At 42.1% G+C, this 24,907-nt stretch overlaps 1 long non-coding RNA gene and 1 pseudogene across 2 annotated transcripts in view; one reads left to right on the top strand and one right to left on the bottom strand.

The window, feature by feature from the left end:
• LOC113633439 (uncharacterized) overlaps positions 1–20,300 on the bottom strand; it is a 142,946-nt gene extending 122,646 nt beyond the window's left edge. Inside the window, exon 1 of one of the 2 annotated variants that reach the window (XR_003438204.1) lies at positions 20,142–20,300. This is a non-coding gene — a long non-coding RNA (uncharacterized LOC113633439). The remainder of the gene's footprint in view (positions 1–20,141) is intronic. The other variant, XR_003438202.1, reaches the window with a different exon arrangement.
• Positions 4,069–6,481, top strand: LOC113633418 (caspase-6 pseudogene; annotated as a pseudogene).
• Positions 20,301–24,907: the final 4,607 nt, after the last annotated feature.

Raw genomic sequence — 24,907 nt, 5'->3', positions numbered from 1 at the left:
TGACAAGCTGTGTGACCTTTGTTTCATCTGTGACCTCTAAGAACACATTCCCACTACACAACTCACTGATGCTCATCTTGCATGCATGTGTCCCCAACCAGGCTGTAGGCTGTGAAATATTGGGCATCTCACCCAGCACCGGCCACAGTGTCTTGTGCATGAGTACCAAAGTGAAAGTTCATCTAAATTCCCAGGTTGTCCACTGCCCCCTTGGTAAGTTATAGGTAAGGTTGGTAGCACAACTGTTAGCAAAGCAACGGTGATAAAAGTCCAAAGTTTCTTGACTGGGAACACATTTTCTAAGGTTAGTTTGACAAATTAAATTTTTTGTGCTGCTCACAATGGAGAAAAAGAAGGAAATATTCTTCTTGACATCTAAGGAGTTCAGTCTCTTGGAAACTGAAGATGCATATGTAGCTAATTAGAATAGCATGTTATTAATATGAAAAATGTGAGAGGACACATAAAAACTGCGAAGAAAAGCCATCAACTATGTTCCTCAGGAGATGGCTTCAGTTTACATCCCACTGACTTTGGGCCACAGGACTAGAAATGATGTCTAGCAAAAGACAAGAGACCTTCCTCTACTCTGAACTGACCTGCCACTTGCAGAGCCCTGGCCTCTGAACTAGGCCGTTCATTTGCTGAAGACTCCACACACTGAAGCCCACCTAGTGCATGACTCTGGCCAGGGCAGTGAGGAAGCTGAACCACAGCCAAAGGAAGCAGCATTACACCAGGCACAAGAAAACTCTGAGGAGCCAGGAGAGCTGTCGTGACAGCTTTGAAAGCTTGTCAAGTGGAAGATGGGCTGGATAAGCATTTTTCATACTGCAAAAAGCCACCCATAGGTGGGTCATGAAACCAATCTAGAGGTAGAAGACTTACAGTAAGTGCTGTTTCATAAAATGCTTGTCATGCAAATGAATGTGTGTGTGTATGTGCACAGGCATGTGCACTGGGGCATGCAAACGGATTTTTTTTCAAAACAGTTTGCAAGGCTGTGAATTAGACAAATTATTTGGTAGCTTATAAAAGGACAAACTTCAATTCAATAGAAGGAAAATACCTCAAACAAATGAAACTGTCTCACAATGGGGTTTATTACTGTGAATGGCAGACAGCTTCCAGCCCCTGAAAGACCCCAAGCAGTATCAAAGCCATAGATTGTCAAGGAGGATATTCATGTTAGTGGAAAGTTAAATAGGAAGAACTCCAAGTTTCCTCCCCATTCTATGAGACATCGGTCTAAATCACAGGCACTTAACTGCCACTGAAAGAATAATTAGGAGGGAAACAACTCCACAAAGTTACAGGGGTGAATGTATACAGCCTGAAATTTCATTTGGTCGTTTATACTGGAACAGCACCTCTGTGAAAGGAAAAGTTATAAGTGATACTTAGACTAAGGGTTCTCAATCTAGGGATACATCAGAATCATCTGGGGAGCTTGTAAAAGATGCCCATGCCTGGATCCCAACATATTATCAATTAAAACACTGGGGCCCAACACTTGTATTTTATTTCTGTTTCCCAGGTAAGAATTGCAAACCCCTGATTTATATGTGTAAAATGTAAAAAATGACATTTTATAAAGCTGAGAGGGAAGGAAAATAGCTCCAGGATTTTACATGAATAAAAAGAAAGAGCTGGAAAACATCAAATCATGGCTTTTGAATTCTGCTCAGGGTGTAGAGAGCTGAAAAGAGCATCACTCCCATGCTTACAAATAAAAAGTCAGATCAACTACAAGTTCATAGCTTTCTTGAATCCATTAGACAGCTGAGGTCTCAGTGGAACAAACTAGCCCAGAATCTGAGGAGAACCAGGAACCTGCAGGAAGAAACAAGACATGAGCACTTGTTTTCCTGAGGTAGATGCACCTGGACACTGGCTAACAAGCATCAAGTAACAAATAACAATGGAACACTGCTGGGAGAGTTGAAAGAGCATGGAGACCGACCACTGTGAGCCACAGCGCAGAAGGAAGACCGAAGGCTGACACTGAAACAATGAGAAAAGCCCTTCAGCAAACCAGTCCCAACTCTAAACTCAAGGTGTCACTAGAGGAATCTGAAGTCTGTGGTGCCCTGAGGATAGGCTCACCAACAACACACCTCAAATCCAGTCAACTCCTGACCAGAATGATCAATTCCCCACACTAAAGGGCTAGCAGAAATAGAAAGGCATTCCATCTCCAGGAATAAAATCGATTTATCTCAGCCTCTAATGGCCTGCACAAGAGGTCCACATCTTGACAAAACATTACAGAGCGTACAAAAAGCAAGAAAAACAACACTGCCAAGAGACACAGCCATTAACAGAACCAGACTCAGATATGACACATATGGGGAAGCTATCAGACACAGAATTTAAAATAACCGTAATGAATGGTAAAAGTCCCTAATAGAAAGGGTGGGCAACATGAAAGATCAAATGCATATTTTTAAACAGATAGAAACTGTAAGAAAGAATCAAATGGAAATGCTGGAAAGGCTAAACACAATAACAGAAATGAAGAATGCTCTCAACAGGCATTCTTCTGTAGATGTGACACATCCAAGGAAAGAATCAGTGAATTGAAAACAGGTCAACAGAAATCCCCAACTAAAATAAGGAGAAACAAAAAGAGGAATGAAGCAAAACCAAAGTGTCCAACAGCCGTGGAATAATACCAAAAGTCCTGACCTAGGTGTAGTTGAAATTTCAGAAGGAGAAAAGAGAATAGGGCAAAAGAAATGTTTGAAGAAATAACTGCTGAGAATTTTCTGAAATTAATGACAGATACCAAACCACAGAACCAAAAACTCACGAATGCTAGAGGATAAAAACTAAGCATGTGCAGGCATGTGCACATGTGAGCGTGTGCGCGCGCACACACACACACACACACTCACACACAGGCATATCAGAGGCTGCAAATCAAAGACAAAAAGAAAATCTTGGGGGGCTGTGGCCTGGCTGCAGGAAGAGGAGGCCGCCTAGGCATCAGTGCTGTGCACTCAGCTGCAATGAGCTCGGCACCAGGGCTCCGTGGGGCTCGCGGTGCAGGTGAGCAAAACATGACAAACAGATGCCTTCCCTATGAGAAGGGTAAAAACGCAACCGAAATGCAAAAAAAGATTTGTGCAGTGTATGGAGAAGGTGCTGTGACTGATCAAACGTGTCAAAAGTGGTTTGCAAAACTTCACGCTGGAGACTGCTCACTGAACGATGCTCCATGGTCTGAAGTTGACCAGCTGAAGTTGAGAGCGATCCAATCAAGACATTAATTGAGGACAATCAACATTATACCACGCAGGAGATAGTTGACATACTCAAAATATCCAAATAAAGTGCTGAATATCATCTACACCAACTTGGTTATGTTAATCACTTTGACGTTTGGGTTCCACATAAGTGAAAAATAAACCTTCTTGACCATATTCCCACATGTGATTCTTTACGTAATGAAAACATTCCATTTTTAAAACAAATTGTGATGGGAGATGAAATGTGGATACTGTACAATAATGTGGAACAGAAGAGATTGTGGGGCAAGCAAAAGGAACCACCACTAACCACACCAAAGGCCGGTCTTCATCCAAAGAAGGTGATGTTGTGTATATGGTGGGATTGGAAGGGAGTCCTCTATTATGAGCTCCTTCTGGAAAATGAAACGATTCATTCCAACAAGTACTGCTCCCAATTAGACCAACTGAAAGCAGCACTCGACGAAAAGTGTCCGGAATTAGTCAACAGAAAACGCATAATCTTGCATCAGGATAATGCAAGACTGCATGTTTCTTTGATGACCAGGCAAAAACTGTTACAGCTTGACTAGGAAGTTCTGATTCGTCCGCCGTATTCACCAGACATTGCACCTTCGGATTTCCATTTATTTCGGTCTTTACAAAATTCTCTTTATGGAAAAAATTTCAATTTCCTGGAAGACTGTAAAAGGCACCTGGAACAGTTCTTTGCGCAAAAAGATAAAAAGTTTTGGGAAGATGGAATTGAAGTAGCCTGAAAAATGGCAGAAGGTAATGGAACAAAATGGTGTATACGTTGTTCAATAAAGTTCTTGGTGAAAATGGAAAATGTGTCTTTTTACTTAAATACCAAGAGAACTTTTTGGCCAACCCAATATTTCAGGACTTTCCTTGCCAGTATGGCTGGGAGGCTTTCCTGGGGCATACCAGCGGTCTGTCTGCCTGGAAGAGGAGGAGGATGCAGCAGACCTCTATCTACTCTGTATGTTGACCTTGGGCTTGGAAGAGCTCATTATTTAATATGGCTTAAGTGATTGTTTTTTAAACTTTTCATAAACAGAGAAGTGTTTGATACGGCAGAAATGTACAAAAGGGACCACAAGAGGAGAGGAATTGCTTTAATCTTCAATCATGAGAGGATCTTCTGGCACTTAACCCTGCCACACAGGCAGGGCACCAGCACCGACAGAGACAATCTTAAGCCCAGGTTTTCAGATCTAGGATTTGAAGTGAAATGCTTTGATGATCTTAAAGCAGAAGAACTACTGCTCAAAATTCATGAGGTATCAACTGCTAGCCACGCAGACGCCAATTACTTTTTGTGTGTTTTCCTGAGTCATGGTGAAGGCAACCACATCTATGCATATGATGCCAAAATTGAAATTCAGACACTGACTGGCTTGTTCAAAGGAGACAAGTGTCAGAACCTGGTTGGAAGACCCAAGATATTTAATATTCAGGCATGTCGGGGAAACCAGCGCGATGTGCCAGTCATCCCTTTGGATGTAGTGGATCATCAGACAGACAAGCTGGACGTCAACCTAACCAGGTGGATTCAGCCTCAGTTTATACACTTCCTGCTGGAGCAGACTTTGTCATGTGTTACTTTGTGGCAGAAGGTTATTATTTTCATCGGGAAACTGTGACTGGCTCATGATACATTCAAGATTTATGCGAGATGCTGGGAAAATTCAACTCCTCCTTAGAATTCACAGAACTCCCCACACTGGTGAACAGGCGAGTTTCTCAGTGCCTAGTGGATAACTGCAGAGACCCAAGTGCAATTGGAAAGAAGCAGGTGCCCTGCTTTGCCTCAATGCTAACTAAAAAGCTGCATTTCTTTCCAAAATCTAAATGATAGGTGCTATTTTGTTTTATGTATCTGTATTTTTATATAAAGAAGTATCACTAAATACTTAAATTGAAGCAATTTAAATGGTACAGCAATTTTAAATGTTTAAATGAGAGAACTTAAAAAAATAGTTCATATTGGACATGGTGAAGGGGTTTTATATAGGTAGAAATGAAATCCTCAGGAAATTCCTATAAGTAAAAATCCACAAGCATTTGTAATACTTGACTTTTGTAGTAAATTGCAAGGTTATTCAAAATATCTGACTGATTTAACTTGTATTTTGTGACATTTTATAAAACTTTATAATGTTTTTAAAAGTTTTTGAAAGCTAAAAAAAAAAAGAAAGAAAGTAAGTCTCAAACCCAGTGGGAAAAAATGAAATATTAAATACAAAGGAACTAAGATAAAAATTTCAGAAGACACCTTCTCAGAAGGCATGCAAGTAAGACAATGAAGCAACATCTTCGAAGTACTGAAAGAAATAAACTGTCAACACAGAATTCTGTACTTAGTGAAAATATCCTTCAGAAATGAAGGAGAAATAACTGCAATAGGCAAACAAAAACTGAAAGAATTCATTACCAAAAGACCTACACTACAAGAAATACTAAATGAGGTTTTATAGTCAGAAGGAATATGATGCCAGACAGAAATCTGGATCTACACAAATGAAAAGTGTTAGAAATGGAACAAATGAATGTCAAATATAATTCTTCTTTTTCTGATATTTAATTGCTATAAAAGGTAACTGAATGTTTAAAGAAAATCAGCAAACTATGGCCTGCAAACCAAATGCAGCCCGCAGTCTGTTTTTGTATGACCTGTGAGCTAAGGATGGTTTTTATATTTTTAAAGTGTTGTTTCAGAAAAAAAAGAATATGCAGCAGAGACCATATGTGGCCTCAGAGCAAACTATTTACTTTCTGGGCCTCTACAAAAAAAACGTTTGCTGACCCTTGGTCTAAAACAAAAACAGTAACAATATTTTGTTTACAGCATATGTAGAAAAAAATAACAATAACACAAAGGATGGAAGAGAAGGGTTGGAAATATACTGCTGAAAGTTCCTTAGACTACACATGAAATGGTGTAATATTACTTGAAAGTAAACTCTGATTAATTAAAGATATATAGATATAAATAAACACTCTAGGGGAATCACTAAAAATGTTAAAGAAGCATAAATAAGAAGTGGAGATAAAAGGGAATCAAGAAATGCTCAGGTAATAGGGAAAAATGGAACAGAGAGAAAACAACTAGCAAGATGGTAGCTTTTAATTAAGCCATATTAACACCACAGTAAATGTGAATTGTCTAATACACCAGTTAAAAGACAGATATTGTTAGATTGATTTAAAAAGTAAGACCCGCACATCCCTCGTGGTGCAGTGGTTGAGAGTCTGCCTGCCGATGCAGGGGACACGGGTTCGTGCCCCGGTCCGGAAAGATCCCACATGCCGCGGAGCGGCTGGGCCCGTGAGCCATGGCCGCTGAGCCTGCGCGTCCGGAGCCTGTGCTCCGCAACGGGAGAGGCCACAACAGTGAGAGGCCCACGTACCGCAAAAAAAAAAAAAAAAAAAAAGTAAGACCCAACTATCTGAGGTTTACAAGGAATGTGCCTTAAATATACAGACACAGACAGGTTAAAATGAAAAGAATAGGAAAAGATATGGCTGCAAACACTAAGCAAAAGAAAGCTGGAGTAGCTATATTATTAACACCCAAAGTAGACCCCAGAGCAAGGAATATTAACCAGGATAAAGAGGAATATTATATAATGAGAACAGGATCAATTTTCCAAGAGGACATAACAATCCTAAATGTGTATGCACTGTGGAATTAAAAACCTCCGCTAAAATTGGAGTTGGGATGGCCTGTAGGGGGAGCTCTCAGGGCCCACCATGCACCATCTATTACTCCAAACAGGAAGGTATTGCTGCTGCTTCTCTCTGCTGGAAGGCAGTCCAGCCAATCAGACACTGTAGCAGCCCAACCAATGAGAAGCCTCCATACACTGGACTCCCAGTTTCCTGCAACAGGTCTCTTTGGTTATTACAGCTCCTTCCAAGTTTCGCTTTTCCCTATAAAAGTAAGTTCCCCTTCCTTGTTTTTGGATTTACCTATGGTATACCATAGTTCACATATCCTGAATTGCAATTCCTTTGGCTATTCCAGAAAAAACTTGCTTTCACTGGTAAAATAACTAGCTATTATACTATTAAAGTTGCACTTCAGAACAAATGGTCAAAATACATGAATCAAAAAGTGACAGAACTGAAACAAGAAATTTTAAAATCGACAATTGTAGTTGGAGATTCTATTCTAACATGCCTCTCTGTTATTGATAAAACAAGTAGATAGATAATGAATAAGGACACAGGAGACCTGAACAAACCTATCAGGCAACTTCACCTAATATTTCCAGAACATTCTACCCAACAATAGCAGAATACACATTCTTTTCAAGTGCACACTGAACATTGACCAAGATATTCTGGGCCATAAAATAAATGTGAACAAATTTAAAAGAATAAAAATCATGCAAATTATATTATGGGATGGCGCTTCCCTTGTGGCAGTGGTTAAGAATCTGCCTGCCAATGCAAGGGACATGGGTTCGAGCCCTGACCTGGGAAGATCCCACATGCCGCGGAGCAACTAAGCCAGTGCACCACAACTACTAAGCCTGACGTCTAGAGCCTGCAAGCCACAACTACTGAGCCCACATGCCACAACTACTGAAGCCTGTGCACCTAGAGCCGGTGCTCTGCAACGAGAAGCCACGACAATGAGAAGCTTGCGCACCACAACGAAGAGTAGCCCCGCTCATCACAACTAGAGAAAGCCCGCATACAGACACGAAGACCCAACACAGCCAAAAATAAATAAATAAATAAATAAAAATTATATTATGGGACAATAAGAGAATTAAACTAGAAACTGGTAACAAGAAAACTTCTGGAAAATTCCCAAGTATTTGAAAAGTAAATGACATATTTTGAAATAACACATGGGTCAAGAGGAAGTCTCAAGGGAAATTTTAAATATTTTAATTTTAAATAAATAAAAATGAATATGCACATATCAAAATTGTTGAATGCAGGCTAAAGCGGTGGTTAAAGGGAAATGTATAGCACTAAATGCTTATATTAAAACAGAAGAAAAATCTCAGATCAGTAATATAAGCTTACCCCTTAAGAAAATAGGAGCATATTAAACCCAAAGCAAGGTGAAGGAAAAAAAAAGGGCATAAATCAATAAAATTGAAAACAGAAAAACAAAAAATTAATGAAATCAAAATCTGGATCTGTGAAAGATTAATAAAGTTGCTGAACTTCTAGACAGACTAAGAAAATGATTGAAGACACAAATTACCAATATCAGGAATGAAAGGGGGAACATCACTACAGACCCCAAAGACATTAAATGAATAATAGAACACCACAAACAATTCTATATCCATAAATTTGACAACTTAGGTGAAGAAGACCCATTCCTTGAAATATATAAACAATTAAAACTTATCAAGAAAAACTGGATAACCTGAATTGTCCTGTATCTATTAAAGAAGTTAAATTTGTAGTTTAAAAACCTTCCATCAGAGAAAACTCTAGGCCTAGATGGTTTCACTAATGAATTCTACCAAATACTGAAGGAGGAAAAAATAGCAATCTTACACAGTCTCTTCCAAAAATACATTACAACCAAGTAGGGTTTATCCCAGGAATACAAAGCTGGTTCAACATCTGAAAATCAATCAATGTCATTCACCATAGTAAATATGAATAAATCACATGACCCTGTCAATAGACAGAGAAAAAGTATACAACAAAATTCAAAATCCATTCATAATAAAAACTCTCAGTAAACTAGGGATACAAGTAAAATTCCTTAACCTCATGGGGCACCTATAAAAATTCTCAGCTAACATACTTCATAGTGAAAGATTACTTCTCCCCTATTATGAGAAACAAGGCAAGGATGTTCTCTCTCACCACTCCTTTTAAACATTGTACTACAAGACTTAGCCAGTAGACTAAGGCAAGTAAAAGAAATAAAAGGCGTCCAGATTAGAAGGGAAAAAATAAAACTGTCATTATTCACAGATAACATGACTGTCTGTGTAGAAAATCCCCAAAAATCTATAAATAAACCTCCTAGAATAAGCGACTTCAGAGAGGTAATAGAATACAATATCAAAATACAAAAATCAATTGTATTTCTTTATATTAGCAACAAGAGGAACCCCCAAATGAAATACTAAAGTATAAATCTAACAAAACATGTGGAAGGTCTATATCCTGAAAAGTACCAAATGCTGATAAAAAAATAAAAACAGAAATAATAAAGTGATAAACAATATTGTGTTAATGGACTGGAATACTCAATATTGTAAAGATATCACTTCTTCCTAAATGAATCTATAGATTCAATGCAAGCCCATTCAAAATCCCAGCAGGACTCTTTGCAGATATTGACAAGCTGACTCTACAACCTATATGAAAAGGCCAAGGAACTAGGAGAGCCTTAACAATTTTGAAAAGAAATAAACTTGGAGGATTTATACTACCTATTTTCAAAATTTATTATAAAGTCACAGCATCAAGCCAGTGTAGTGTTGGCACAAAGTAGGCTTACAGATCAATGGAATAAAATTGAGAATCCAGAAATAAATGCTTACAATTATGGCCAACTGATTATCTACAAAAATGTCCATACAATTCTAGGGAAAGCACAGTCTTTTCAACAAATGGTGCTGGAAAAACTGGAATTCCACATGCAAAAAAAAAAAAAAAATTCTTGACTAATAGTTTACACCTTATATAAAACTTAACCCAAAATGGATCATAAACCTAAGTGTAAAACATAGAACTATGAAACTTCTAGAAGAAAATGTAGAAAAGTTTCAAGATTTGTAGTTTGACAAAGAATCTTAGATACAACAACAAAAGTCTAATCCATAGAAAAATTGATACATTGGTTTACTAAAGCTAAAAAACTTTTGCCCTGAGAAAGACACTGCTATGGGAATAAAAAGATAAGGCACAGACTGAGAGAATTTATTTAAAAATCACATTCTGACACAGGACATATATCCAGATTATGTAAAGAACTCTCAAAACTCAACAATAAGAAAAGAAAACAAGCCAATAAAAACAGGTCATCAAAATTACCTCTGCATAACACTTGTATGCTGTAAATTTTAATTTGAATTTGTATATTTTCCCAGCCAGTTATAAGTCCAAACTTAAATTCTCACCAATTTTTATTTATACCATATTATTTGACCCTGGAATTAGGCTTTCGATCTCTGTTAACATTTAATGCACTTCATACTGACCTTAAAAATACTATTAAATTTCTTTGAACTCAGGAGATAATTTTCATATACATCTTTAGTATAGACACTATTTTTTCCTATCAAATAAAATTGACTCTTTACACCCAGACCCAAAAAAGTGATAACTTTCTGAGGCATCAAAAATTTATTTTGTCACCTTTTTTTTTTTTTTTTTTTTTTTCGGTACATGGGCCTCTCACTGTTGTGGCCTCTCCCGTTGCAGAGCACAGGCTCCAGACGCACAGGCTCAGCGGCCATGGCTCACAGGCCCAGCCGCTCTGCAGCATGTGGGATCTTCCTGGACCAGGCCATGAACCTGTGTCCCCTGCATCGGCAGGCGGACTCTCAACCACTGCGGCACCAGGGAAGCCCTATTTTGTCATCTTTTAAATAATGAAGCCTGAGCATGAATCACCACATTTTTTATCACCATACTTCCTTCTTCCCCTGCTACCAAACCTAAACAATTCTGGAAAACAATGATGAAAGAAATGAACTTTATTTTCCCTTTGCTTGTATTTCTTCATTTATTTCTCATCACTTGGTACTATGTTTTATAACTCATTGTAAATCATGTCTGGGAACTATGCAAAGTATAACAAAGAGATTCTGCATGAAAGAAATCCTTTAAGATCACGTTATTCAATACATAATCCCGTTCCTCCAAATGAACGTCTTTATTTGCCCAATACCATACCAACTCTGGCCATATTTCTCTGCTGGAAAACGGAGAGAGACTAAACTTTGATGATTTGTAGTACTATATCCAGCTTGTTTCAAACTACTGCAGTCTTCACTTAACCTACCTTATTTTTCATTATAGTACTTCTCATCACCTGACACAGGAGACAAAACAAATATGTCTCCTTCCAGGAAAGTGTAAGCTCAGAGAACAGACTTTGTCTTTCTTATATACTCTTTTTATTCCCAGAGCAGTGTCTGCACCCAGTAGGTGTTCAATAAATATTTGTGAATGAATGACTGCCCAATGCATCTCTCTACCTCATTCCCTCACACTCTGCCAGTGATCCTGGGCAGCCCTCGGCAGGACTGCTGATGGAAACAGCAAAATATGCTGCCCTACACTCCCTCCTTTCTTCCAGGATTAGTGACTAGATCTTTCTGCCAATTTCTGTGCTAAGTAGGTACTGAGGACAGTGGATCATAAGAAGTAGCATCCTGCTTGTCAATCTAACTCCAAATGCCCACCAATGTCCACCATGTCAAATGGAAACAAAAAGCAGCTTGCACTTCATACTTCAAATGAAAACAGGCTAAATGCTTTAAAAGCAGCAGACAGTCGAAAACCACATTCACAGAAAGACAGACAAAATGAAAAAGCGAGGAATATGTACCAGATGAAGGAATAAGATAAAACCCCAGAAAAACAACTAAATGAAGTGGAGATAGGCAACCTTCCAGAAAAAGAATTCATGATAATGATAGTGAAGATGATCCAGGACCTTGGAAAAAGAATGGAGGCAAAGAGTGAGAAGATGCAAGAAATGTTTAACAAAACCTAAAAGAATTAAAGAACAAACACCTAGAAGAATTAAAGAACAAACAAACAGAGATGAACAATACAATAACTGAAATGAAAAAACACTAGAAGGAATCAACAGCAGAATAACTGAGGCAGAAGAACAGATAAGTGACCTGGAAGACAGAATGGTGGAATTCACTGCTGCAGAATACAATAAAGAAAAAAAGAATGAAAAGAAATGAAGACGGCCTAAGAGACCTCTGGGACAACATTAAACACAACAACATTTGCATTATAGAGGTCCCATAAGAAGAAAAGAGAGAGAAAGGACCCAAGAAAATATTTAAAGAGATTATAGCCGAAAACTTCCCTAACATTGGAAAGGAAATAGCCACCCAAGTCCAGGAACCACAGAGAGTCCCAGGCAGGATAAATCCAAGGAGAAACATGCAGAGACACATAGTAATCAAATTGACAAAAATCAAAGACAAAAAAAAATATTAAAAGCAACAAGGGATAAACGACAAATAACACACAAGGGAACTCCCATAAGGTTAACAGCTGATTTATTAGCAGAAACGCTACAATCCACAAGGAAGTGGCACGATATATTTAAAGTGATGAAAGGGAAGAACCTACAACCAAGATTACTCTACACGACAAGGATCTCATTCAGATTCAATGGAGAAATCAAAAGCTTTACAGACAAGCAAAAGCTAAGAGAATTCAGCACCACCAAACCAGCTCTACAACAAATGCTAAAGGAACTTCTCTAAGTGGGAAACACAAGAGAAGAAAAGGACCTACAAAAACAAACCCAAAACAATTAAGAAAATGGTAATAGGAACATACATATCGATAACTACCTTAAATGTGAACGGATTAAATGCTCCAACCAAAAGACACAGGCTCGCTGAATGGATAAAAAATAAGACCCATATATATGCTGCCCACAAGAGACCTACTTCAGACCTAGGGACACATACAGACTGAAAGTGAGGGTATGGAAAAAGATATTCCATGCAAATGGAAATCAAAAGAAACCTGGAGTAGCAATACTCATAACAGAAAAATAGACCTTTAAATAAAGAATGTTACAAGGGACAAGGAAGGACACTACATAAAGATAAAGGGATCAATGCAAAAAGAAGATATAAAAATTATAAATATATATGCACCCAACATAGGAGCACCTCAATACATGAGGCAAATGTTAACAGCTCTAAAAGAGGAAGTCGACAGTAACACAATAATAGTGGGGGACTTTAACACCTCACTTACACCAATGGACAAATCATTCAGACAGAAAATTAGTGAGGAAACACAAGCTTTAAATGACACAATGGGCCAGATACATTTAATTGATATTTATAGGACATTCCAACTGAAAACATCAGATTACACTTTCTTCTCAAATGTACACGGAACATCCTGCAGGATAGAACATATCTAGAGTCACAAATCAAGCCTCAGTAAACTTAAGAAAATTGAAATTATATCAAGTATCTTTTCTGACCACAATGCTATGAAATTAGAAATAAACGACAGGGGGAAAAACGTAAAAAACACAAACAAATGGAGGCTAAAAAATACGTTACTAAATAACCAAGAGATCACTGAAGAAATCAGAGAGGAAATAAAAAATTACCTAGAGACAAATGACAACAAAACACAATGATCCAAAACCTATGGGATGCAACAAAAGCAGTTCTAAGAGGGAAGTTTATAGCAATATAATCCTACCTCAAGAAACAAGAAAACTCTCAAATAAACAACCTAACTTTACACCTAAAGGAACTAGAGAAAGAAGAACAAACAAAATCCAAAGTTAGTAGAAGGAAAGAGATCATAAAGATCAGACCAGAAATAAATGAAATAGAAACAAAACTATAGCAAAGATCAATAAAACTAAACAGCTGGTTCTTTGAGAAGATACACAAAACTGATAAACCTTTAGCCAGACTCATCAAGAAAAAGAGGGAGAGGATTCAAATCAATAAAATTAGAAATGAAAAAGGAGAAGTTACAGTAGACACGGCAGAAATACAAAGCATTGTAAGAGACTACTACAAGCAACTCTATGCCAATAAAATGGACAACCTGGAAGAAATGGACAAATTCTTAGAAAAGCACAACCTTCTGAGACTGAACCAGGAAGAAATGGAAAATATGAACAGACTAATCACAAGTAATGAAATTGAAACTGTGATTAAAAATCTTCCAACAAACAAAAGTCCAGGACCAGATGGCTTCACAGGTGAATTCTATGAAACATTTAGGGAAGAGCTAAAACCCATCCTTCTCAAACTCTTGCAAAATTTGCAGAAGAAGGAACATTCCCAAACTCATTCTATGAGGCCACCATCACCCTGATACCAAAACCAGACAAAGATACTACAGAAAAAGAAAATTACAGACCAATATCACTGATGAACATCGATGAAAAAATCCTCAACAAAATACTAGCAAACAGAATCCAACAACACATTAAAAGGATCATACACCATGATCAAGTGGGATTTATCCCAGGGATGCAAGGATTCTTCAATATATGCAAATCAATCAGTGTGATACACCATATTAACAAAGTGAAGAATAAAAACCATAGGATCATCTCAATAGATGCAGAAAAAGCTTTTGACAAAATTCAACACCCATTTACGATAAAAACTCTCCAGAAGGTGGGCATAGAGGGAACCTACCTCAACATAATAAAGGCCATATATGACAAACCCACAGCAAACGTCATTCTCAATAGTGAAAAACTGAAAGCATTTCCTCTAAGATCAGGAACAAGACAAGGATGTCCACTCTCGCCACTATTATTCAATACAGTTTTGGAAGTCCTAGGCATGGCAATCAGAGAAGAAAAAGAAATAAAAGGAATAGAAATTGGAAAAGAAGAAGTAAAACTGTTACTGTTTGCACATGACATGACACTATACATAGCTAATCCTAAAGAAGCCACCAGAAAACTACTAGAGCTAATCAATGAATTTGGTAAAGTTTCAGGATACAAAATTAATGCACAGACATCTCTTACATTCCTATATACTAACAACGAAAGATCAGAAAGAAAAATTAAGGAAGCATTCCCATACAACAGTGCAACAAAAAGAATAAAAAATACCTAGGAATAAACCTACCTAAGGAAGTAAAAGACCTGTACTCAGAAAACTATAAAACACTGATGAAAGACATCAAAGATGACACAAACAGATTAAGAGATATACCACGTTCTTGAATTGGAAGAATCAATATTGTGAAAATGACTATACTACCCAAAGCAATCCACAGATTCAGTGCAATCCCTACCAAATTACCAGTGGCATTTTTTACAGAGCTAGAACAAAAATATCTTAAAATTTGTATGGAGACACAAGACAGTGAATAGCCAAAGCAATCTTGAGGGGAAAATATGGAGCTGGAGGAATCAGATTCCCTGACTTCAGACTATACTACAATCTACAGTAATCAAGAAAATATGGTACTGGCACAAAAACAGAAATATAGATCAATGGAACAGGATAGAAAGCCCAGAGATAAACCCACACATCTATGGTCAACTAATCTATGACAAAGGAGGCAAGGATATACAATGGAGAAAAGACAGTCTCTTCAATAAGTGGTGCTGGGAAAACTGGACAGCTACATGTAAAAGAATGTAATTAGAACACTCCCTAACACCATACACAAAAATAAACTCAAAATGGGTTAAAGACCTAAACGTAAGACTGGATACCATAAAACTCTTAGAGGAAAACATAGGCAGAACACTCTTTGACATAAATCACAGCAAGATCTTTTTTCACCCACCTCCCAGAGTAATGGAAATAAAAACAAAAATAAACAAATGGGACCTAATGAAACTTAAAAGCTTTTGCACAAGGAAGGAAACTATAAAGATGAATCGAAAATCCTCAGAATGGGAGAAAATATTTGCAAACAAATCAACAAAGGATTAATCTCCAAAATACATAAACAGCTCATGCAGCTCAATATTAAACAACCCAATCAAAAAATGGGCAGACCTAACTAGACATTTCTCCAAAGACATACAGATGGCCAAGAAGCACATGAAAAGCTGCTCAACATCACTAATTATTAGAGAAATGCAGATCAAAACTACAATGAGGTATCACCTCACACCAGTTGGAATGGGCATCAACAGAAAATCTACAAACAACAAATGCTGGAGAGGGTGTGGAGAAAAGGGAACCCTCTTGCACTGCTTGTGGGAATGTAAATTGATACAGCCACTATGGAGAACAGTATAGAGGTTCCTTAAAAACTAAAAATAGAATTACCGTATGATCCAGCAATCCCACTACTGCACATATACCCAGAGAAAACCATAATTCAAAAAGACACATGCACCCCAATGTTCATTGCTGCACTATTTACAATAGCCAGGTCATGGGAGCAACCTAAATGCCATTAGCAGACAAATGGTTAAAGAAGATGTGGTACACTGGAATATTACTCAGCCACGAAACGGAATGAAATTGGGTCATTTGTACAGACATGGCTGGACGTAGAGACTGTCATACAGAGTGAAGTAAGTCAGAAAGAGAAAAACAAATATCATATATAATGCATATATGTGGAATCTAGAAAAATGGTACAGATGAACCAGTTTGCAAGGCAGAAATCAAGACACAGATGTAGAGAACAAATGTATGGACACCAAGGGGGGGAAGCGAGGGTGGATGGGTGGGATGAACTGGGAGATTGGGATCGACATATATACACTAATATGTATAAAATATATAGCTAATAAGAACCTGCTGTACAAAAAATAAATAAATAAAAATTTTTTTAAATGCTGTTTATGGGCTTCCCTGGTGGCGCAGTGGTTGAGAGTCTGCCGCCGATGCAGGGGGCGCGGGTTCGTGCCCCGGTCTGGGAGGATCCCACATGCCACGGAGCGGCTGGTCCCGTGAGCCATGGCCGCTGAGCCTGTGCGTCTGGAGCCTGTGCTCCGCAACGGGAGAGGCCACAATAGTGACAGGCCCGCGTACCGCAAATGATAAAAAATTTTAAAAAATGCTGTTTAAAAAAAAGAAAAGCAGTAGACAGTGGAGGCTGGTTCCCTACTGAACACGATTATATAGTATTCACCCGCTAGGCTATCATCAGGAGAACTGTTTTCTAGTCCAGGATCTACCACTAACTGCATCTTCTCCAAGTCCCAGCCTGTTAGCTTGAAGACAGGTAAGGGCGCCGAAACAAAGACATGATTTAGAACAAATGTTCTCAATAAGGGGCAGGGGAGAAGGTGAAGGGGGCACTGGGGAGTGGGAGGCACAGCAGAACCAGCTGTGAGGCTTCTTCAAACTGCACACGGCCCTTCCCTAAACTCCTCCACCCTAATCCCCCGCACAGTTACCCCCATAGAGTGAGCCACTGTTGCTGTTACTATGGGACTGTGACAGACCCAGAAAAACTTTCCCAGGTTTTGAGTGTAGGCTCTTTGAGGAATGGGACCAAGATTTAGGCTTCTTAGTGATATCCAGAGGGCATCTAACACAGGGTTTTCCTGTCTCTACTGTGCCTCCAACCTCAGCTCCTTCCCTCCCCTCAGCCACACCCTACACTTCCCCTACTATCCTGAGCTTCTCAGGCTTCCTGTAAGGCCATGTCTTTCATCATCTGTCACCACCTGCAGGAGACACGGGTGACCGGCTACCTAACCGCCCGACAGGCAAGGCAGTCTCGCTTTCTGCCTTGCTAACAGAATTCCGATTTTCACATAGGGGCACCAATGTGCTCAGGGAAGGTGACCCCTCCCCCAGCTCCAGAACACGGCTGGGCCACGACAATCACAGCCACCCTCTCCTCCTTTGCCAGTGACTGGCTCAGCACGGGCGTATGACCATTCTGGCCAGTGACACAGGGAACCTCTGAGAAATTCTGACCTTTGTTATCTAGAGAATCACTGAGAAGCAAGCCGTCTCCCTCCCTTTTTGCTCTACATGTTATCACGTGAAGGTGTAATAGAGCTCCAGTCACCCTGTGGCAGGGCAGGGAAAACCCAGAGAATCTTCAAGAAGCCAACCCAGAACTGTGGCCACTTTGAACCACCTACCTCTAGACTTCTTAAGCAAGACAGTAAAGTAACCTAACTAGTGTTACTTACAACAGAAAGTACCCTACCACACCACACCGCTTGGCCTGGGAAGTCCCTGCAACTTTTCCTCCTACTATCCCCTACTATCTCCAATTTAGAGCTCAAGTACAGTTTCCTTGGGAAGTCTTTGCTTGTCCCCAGACAGTTACACAGTCCCAGACTCTGTTCTCTGCACATCTGCCTCTCCAACTAGACCGTGAGCTTCTCAAAAGCAAACATGTTCACTCTTGGCAGAGGGCCTGGTGTATGCTGGGCATTTATTAAATGCTGAATGAATGAATCAACCAACAAACAAACAACAAAACAAGGAATCAAAGGAGGAACATGCAGGATGCCTTCCTTGCCTGGGATAAGACTTGACAATTGACAGATGGAACATGGCACCCAGACAGTCTACACTCTACTAAAGACTTCCTTTAGGTGGCGGTGAGCAAAGGCAGAGACAACGCAATGAACAGGTCCTATTTTATCTGCCCAGAAGTCAGACCTCTCATTGGGAACTGTCCCTGCCCAATCCCCGGCACCTGGGGTGGGACTGACTATCACAGTGGCACCTGAGCAAAGTACCCACTGCCATGGTGGAAACCCACTCCCTGTCCACTGAGATGGCTTGGCCCTGCTTTGGTCTAGTGTATCAATAACGTTTGCTATAAGGATAGAGGTGACGGAAGAAGAGAGATCCCTCCTATCCCCCCCCCTCTAAAGGAACAGATAAGCCTGATATGCCAGTGCTTTTTATCACTCCATACTAAGAACAGTCAACACAGAGGGAAAAAGAGAGAAAAAGCCCGGCAACCCTATGTGAGCCCCTGGATCAAGCTATGCCTAAAGCTAAACCCTCAGCCTTTTCATTTACGTGACCCAATCAATTTCTACACTGCATAAAGCAATTTTCAAGTGACCAAACCCAACCCAAAGAAAAGAATTCTGACAAATACAGTCAGTAACGATGAAAGCAAGCCAATAACATCCCTTCTATATTCAGGACCTGTGCACTGTCACCTCTCAAACCGGTCTTCTAGAATGGTGTCAGGAAGTAAAACTGCCTGGAGGAGGCCTAGCCATGAACAACTTAGAATGGACAAAATGCCACCCCCCAAACCACACACCACCACCTTCCCTCCTAAAGGAGGGTACTCTGAGCCTCCTGGATCTCCCTTCTGTTCAGAAAGGAGTGGGGACCTCTGGAAGGCATGAAGTGTTACATTAACACATAGGGAAAAAATGGAGAGAACTTTCATCAAGCAACGTGCTATGGGCTTTATGAACATCGTATAACTTCAGGCCGTTGTAATGATTATAATAACCTTTTTACCTTTGAGCAAACTGAGAATCAGCGAAGTTAAGCAACTTGCTCAAGGTCACACAGCTAGTAACTAGAATTTAAATTCTAGACTTTTTCCACTTTATCACACCGATGGCCAGGGCCTGGGAGATGCAGCGCACCCTCCGCCTCCACCCCAAACCCGACAGCACCCCAGGACACACAGACCTGGATGGAGCCTTACAAGCGCAGGCCCCTGGAGTCAGAGCAGCCCTGCATACCCAGTTTTTTGGAAGCCCCAGGTAACTAACCCAGGTGTATGTCGGACACTCAACACCAGCAACAAAAGTAAAGCGCCGGGCAGAGGGAGCAGCTGAACCTGAGCCGGCCCCTGGGAAGCGCCGCAGAGGGAGAGGCGGGAGCTCGCTCGGGTCCCCCCCGCGGGCCTGAGCCCCCCGCGCTGCTCCGCGCTCTCCGCAGCAGTGGGACCCCCAGCCTCCCCTCTCCCCACCAGCGCCGCGGACAGAGCGCCTCCGCGCCGCCCAGAGACCCACGCAGCCCCGGCCCTGTCCCCGCGCCCGCCCCCGCCCCCAGCTCCAGCCCGGTGCAGAGGGTCGCAGCTGTTCGCCCCCAGGCAGCTACGGGGCCCCGACCCCTCCGCTGTGCCGCGACCCCGGCGCGCTCGCTCCCCCGATGCGCCAGGCAGGCGAGCCCCGCACTGCCCGCCGCAGCCGCTCGGCCCCGCAGGACCCGGGCGCGGAGCCCGCCGTCCCCCGCCGACCGCCGCCCCCCCGCCCGCTGTGCCCGCCCGGCTCACCAGCTCCGCCGCGCTCGCCGGGCCTGTCCGCGCGTCCGGCCGGCTCCCTGCTCCCGGTCCCGGTCCCGGCTAGCAGCTCACTGGCGGCTGGCTGGCGTTGGTGCGGCCCCTCCCCGCCCCGAGCCACCTGGGATGCCCGGGAAGGGGCGTGACAGGGCCAAGTTAGGTGGGCCCCGCCCGCCGCGTGCAGCCCGGGCCTCGGGCTCTTCGGGAATTCTCCGCGGGGTGGAAGGGAGGCTCCGGCGGCCGCTTAACAGGAGACACCTGGGACGGTTAGTCCTTGGCAAGCGGCGGGAAGCCAGGGCCCGGCCTGTTTCCACACAGCCTGGCCCGCTGGGGAAGTGGATAGCAGAGCGTGGGAGTCGAACCCCGCTGAGCAGGAAGAGGGGAGGCCAGCCCCTTTCGTTGTGGGCTGTAGAAACCGAGAACCGAGACCCTCAGGGTGAAAATGATGGGGTCAGGGGCAAGTTAGTTCAGAACTGGAAGAGCTCAGAAAGGCCTTTTCCGACCATTCCACCCTCCCCCATCCCCACTTCACACACCCCTCACATGATTCTCCCCCTTTTTAAAATAATGGCTTTAAACTATAAATAAGGTCATTTCAGATAGTGATGTCCTCCCCACTTCTAGACTGTAAGCCCCAGGCGGGGCAGGAACCTCTCCTGTCCATGTTCAATCACCAGAGGTGAACAGAGCCAGGACAGTTAATACCTGATGAACAAATGAGGTGTGACCTAGTCCTTTGAGTCCAGCCTCCTGCTGGACCCCCCAGGCCAGAGTCTGCTCCAGCAAAACTTTGTCAAAGAGCCTAGAGTCAGGGTGCCTGGCTTCCAGGCCACCCCTCCTCTCTGTACTGCTTACTTCCCCTCCGAATGGCAGGCAAGAAGCTGGCTTGTAGGAGGTCTACTCATCCAGGGCACCTTTGGAAGCTGTGTAGCAAATCTTTAACTTCTTAAGATGTCACAGGCAGAGGAACTCAGATGTATAATGCTGTCCTGCCAGCCTTGCATTGCACAGACAGAGCCCAGACTTTGGGTGACTGACCCAACATCCCACAGCTGATAGCAGAGCCGAGTCTGGGGCCCTGGAGGGCTGCTGGGACCTATGGCTGGGAAGTTTTCAACTTCTGCAGAAATGGGGCTTGGGTTTGGTCTGAGTTCTCTAGTCCATGGCCTTTCCAGGCCTCTCAGAGGTCAGGTGTGACCTGAGCCATTAGCATTTACTGAGGCCCTGACCCTTTCAAAAACAAAGATGTGTCAGAATAGGATAGGAAGAATGTGGTATATTTTTTAAAGTGTTCCATTGAACAAATGAATGGTCTTAACACACACACACACACAGATGATGTGTGATGCTGCTACTCACATGTTAATTTCAAGACTCATTAAAGAAATCCATTCCAAGCCCAGTACAGGAAACACTACAACTTTAAAGTTGCATGGAGACCATTCCTTCCTGGAACTATTTCAGTACACTCCAGTGACTGCACATTGAACCTCAGAAGCCACAACTGGAGGCTCTCTGTTAAGGTGAAGGCACAGCCAAGTGGCCGGCCCACCCCTCCCCCCAACAATAGGCTCAACACTCTCAAGGCCTGGACCCCATTCCCCTTCCTCAGTGAGTCCTGCACAGATGGGTGCTTAAGATGTGGTGTTGCCTGGCTGACCACGTCACACTGGGCAAGGCCAACCTGGAAAAAAATCACAGAGGTTGCCCCACCTAGGTGTGCCCTCCTCCAGCTGCACTCCGTCTATGGTGGTGTGGAGGCTGGTGTCCCGGGGTGGAGCTGTGAAGAAGCCTGCCCTTGGGACAGCTTCTTGCACCAGCAGGTGAGGCTGAGCTCAGGAGCCCCTCTGGGTCTCACCCACGTGGGACCATTGGTTGTTCAACGGTGTTCACTCCCACCCAGCCCTTCTTGTGGGTCAGTTTCAATCTCTCTCTCTCTCTCTCTCTCTCTCTCTCTCTCTCTCTCTCTCCTATAGGGGGAGGAGAGCTTGTCCCAGGAAGCACTTCAGGGAGTGGGGAAGTAGGACAGGGAAGGGAGCAAACCCCTTAGGAGAACACAAATGAGCAGGTTACCTATGGACAACTGAGGCTTAATCCCCCTGGGACCTTGTGAGAAACTGTGTGAGAAACCTCAGCAACATCTCCTTGAGGGGTGAGGAAGCTGAGGCATTTACCCACCGATCCCTGGTACAGACATGCAGCCCCTCTGGGCTGCCCTGTGCATTGACTGAACAACTCGTGCTCCTTCCGGAGAGAGCTGCCTGGTGCTTCGTTGTGCGGGAATTGTCTGCATGTGACCTCTGGGCGTGGAACAGCATTTCATTACTTTTAACATTAAATGTCATGGTTTCTCCCTCCATCTATCACAAATAGTTTTATTCTTCTCTCCCTCCTGCTTCCCCTCCCGGGATTTCTCCAAGAACTTCAACAGTGTTCACTCTGCCCAGGAATCTAGAACGAATTTGATCATCTCCTCTTGACAGAAATCCAGGCAACCTCAGTCCACAAACAGTCCTCTTATTTTGGGAGTAGTTGTCACCGCCTTTATGCTGTTGAATCACTGACGATCAGGCCACCCGGCGCCATGCCAGCCATTGCTGGAAGCTCCACAGTGATGTGTCGATGGGCACGGCACTGAAGTCCCATAACCTGGGCCTGGGGTGATATGTGTCCACTAGAGAAGGGAGTTTTGGTGATCTAGGTCCTGGGTTAGAGACGAGAAGTCTTCAGCTGTTTTGCTCATTTAATGTCATTCTGAGCTTCCCCAGAACTGGGTTCCTAAAGTTACCAGCTCTTCTGGGTTTTAAGTACACACATTCCCCCAGGCATTCCTATGGTGCCACAGCAGGTAGATGGGTCTGAGGAGTTTCCAGTCTTGGCTACACACTACAGCTAGAATGAGTCGTCCTCCCCCCACCTCCATATAACAGCCCTTGAGATCAGACGTGACCCTTTTTTTTTCAGTCCCAAGGCTGGACATTCTTTTCCTGCCCCAGCGTGAATGACATGATTGTAAAGCTAAGCCTCCATCTTCTCACAGGGCTCTACATCTCCAAGAGATGCACCGAAGAAGAGGTAGGACTTAAGTAAACTCCTACCCAAGACTAACTCTTTCTGACCCTTCTGCATGGAACACTTTCCGTTTACTCAGTCAAGTTCCAAGACTATGAGAGAGCCAAGGAGTTAAGGGTGAGGGTGAGGATGTGGTAGTAAATAAGGATAGAGACGTATGAATTGAGATAACCCCTTTGGAGATTAAATAAAGAGAAAGTTGGAAAGAAAGCTGCAAAGACAGAAGAAAAGGCAGAGACACAGAAGAAAAGAACAAAAAGAGGAAGTACATCTCCTTTTGTAAATCTTTACTGTAATGAGAAAAACAGGGCTTATATTCACAAAGGAAATACATGAATCGGTGCAAAGTACTGTGGCTGCAGACAGCCATGCAGGGAAGTGCTCAGTGATCACAGGTACGTGGTGGGCCACAGGAAGTGTATTACATTGCTACTGTTGAGAAATCTAGCTGTATCATTTTTGGAGGCAAAATCTAGATGTTGTCCTTTAAGATTTCTGCTACCGCAATGACTATATATTGAATATACTGTCAATTCACCATATTTTTTTCTTTTTAAAGTGTACGTTTGTATACCAATTTCCTCTTCCTTGAACTGAGATACAATTTATCCATTCCTGTTTTCCATTGAAGTAACTGGAAAAGGTGATAGTACATGCAGCCATACGAAGTAGCAGCCAAGAGAAGAGGATTGAACCAGAAACTTCCAGTGGTGCAGCTAGTGCCAACTGTGATATCCCTGTTTTATTTGTCACCCTAGAGTGAATTGTTACAACATGCCAAGAAATGCTATGCTCAGTTTAGTGTTGGTAGAGGCTGTTATGAACTGAATGTTCCTCTTGGCCCCCCCCTCATTCATATGTTGAAATATCAACCCCTAATGTGATGGTATTAGAAGGTGGGGACTTTGGGAGGTGATTAGATCATGAGGGTGGAGTCCTCATGAAAGGAATTAGTGCCCTTATAAAAGGGACTCCAGAGAACTCTCTTGCTCTTTTTCTGCCATGTAAGGATACAGCGAGAAGTTGGCAGCCTGTAAGCCAGAAGAGGGCCATCACCATACTGGCACCCTGATCTCAGATTTCCAGGCTTCAGAACTGTGAGAAATAAATTTCTGTTGTTCATACACTGCCCAGTCTCTTGCATTTTGTTGTATATAGCAGCCCGAACTAACTCAGACAGAGACCAACTATCAAATGTCTCAATATTTCTATGAATGCTGCAGGAACTTCTACAACCTTTTGGTCTAGTCAACTCCTTGGCACATTATGGCAAGCCAGTAAATTCTCTTCCTTTTCTTTGTCCTAGAAACATTAAGACTCTCTTTTTCAGGGCACTGCTATTCGAAACTTAATTTTAAGAGTGGGTCTGATCATTTTTCTTACTCATGTCATTATGTTAACTCTTACTTTTCATGAGAAACAGATGGAGAAAATAAACTATTATCCTCTCTTAGATTCTGGATTCAAGAGGTTACAGCTTTTATTTCCTTACCAGACTACATTATTTGTCCTCTTTTGACTGTCTACATCCATTCACTCAACAAATCCTTCTTGAGTACCTACTATATGTCAGACACTGAGGGTGTAACAACTCAACCAACACTGAGGGTGTTGGTCTTTGTAACAACAGGTCCCACCCTAAGAGCAGCAGGAAAGACCAAAAAAGAATACAGGTACCAAAATACAAA

This window comes from Aethalodelphis obliquidens, unplaced genomic scaffold (assembly GCF_003676395.1).
Source record: "Aethalodelphis obliquidens isolate GAN/ISIS:26980383/991018 unplaced genomic scaffold, ASM367639v1 scaffold2, whole genome shotgun sequence".
NCBI lineage: Eukaryota > Metazoa > Chordata > Mammalia > Artiodactyla > Delphinidae > Aethalodelphis > Aethalodelphis obliquidens.
This window is presented reverse-complemented; position numbering and strand designations above follow the sequence as displayed.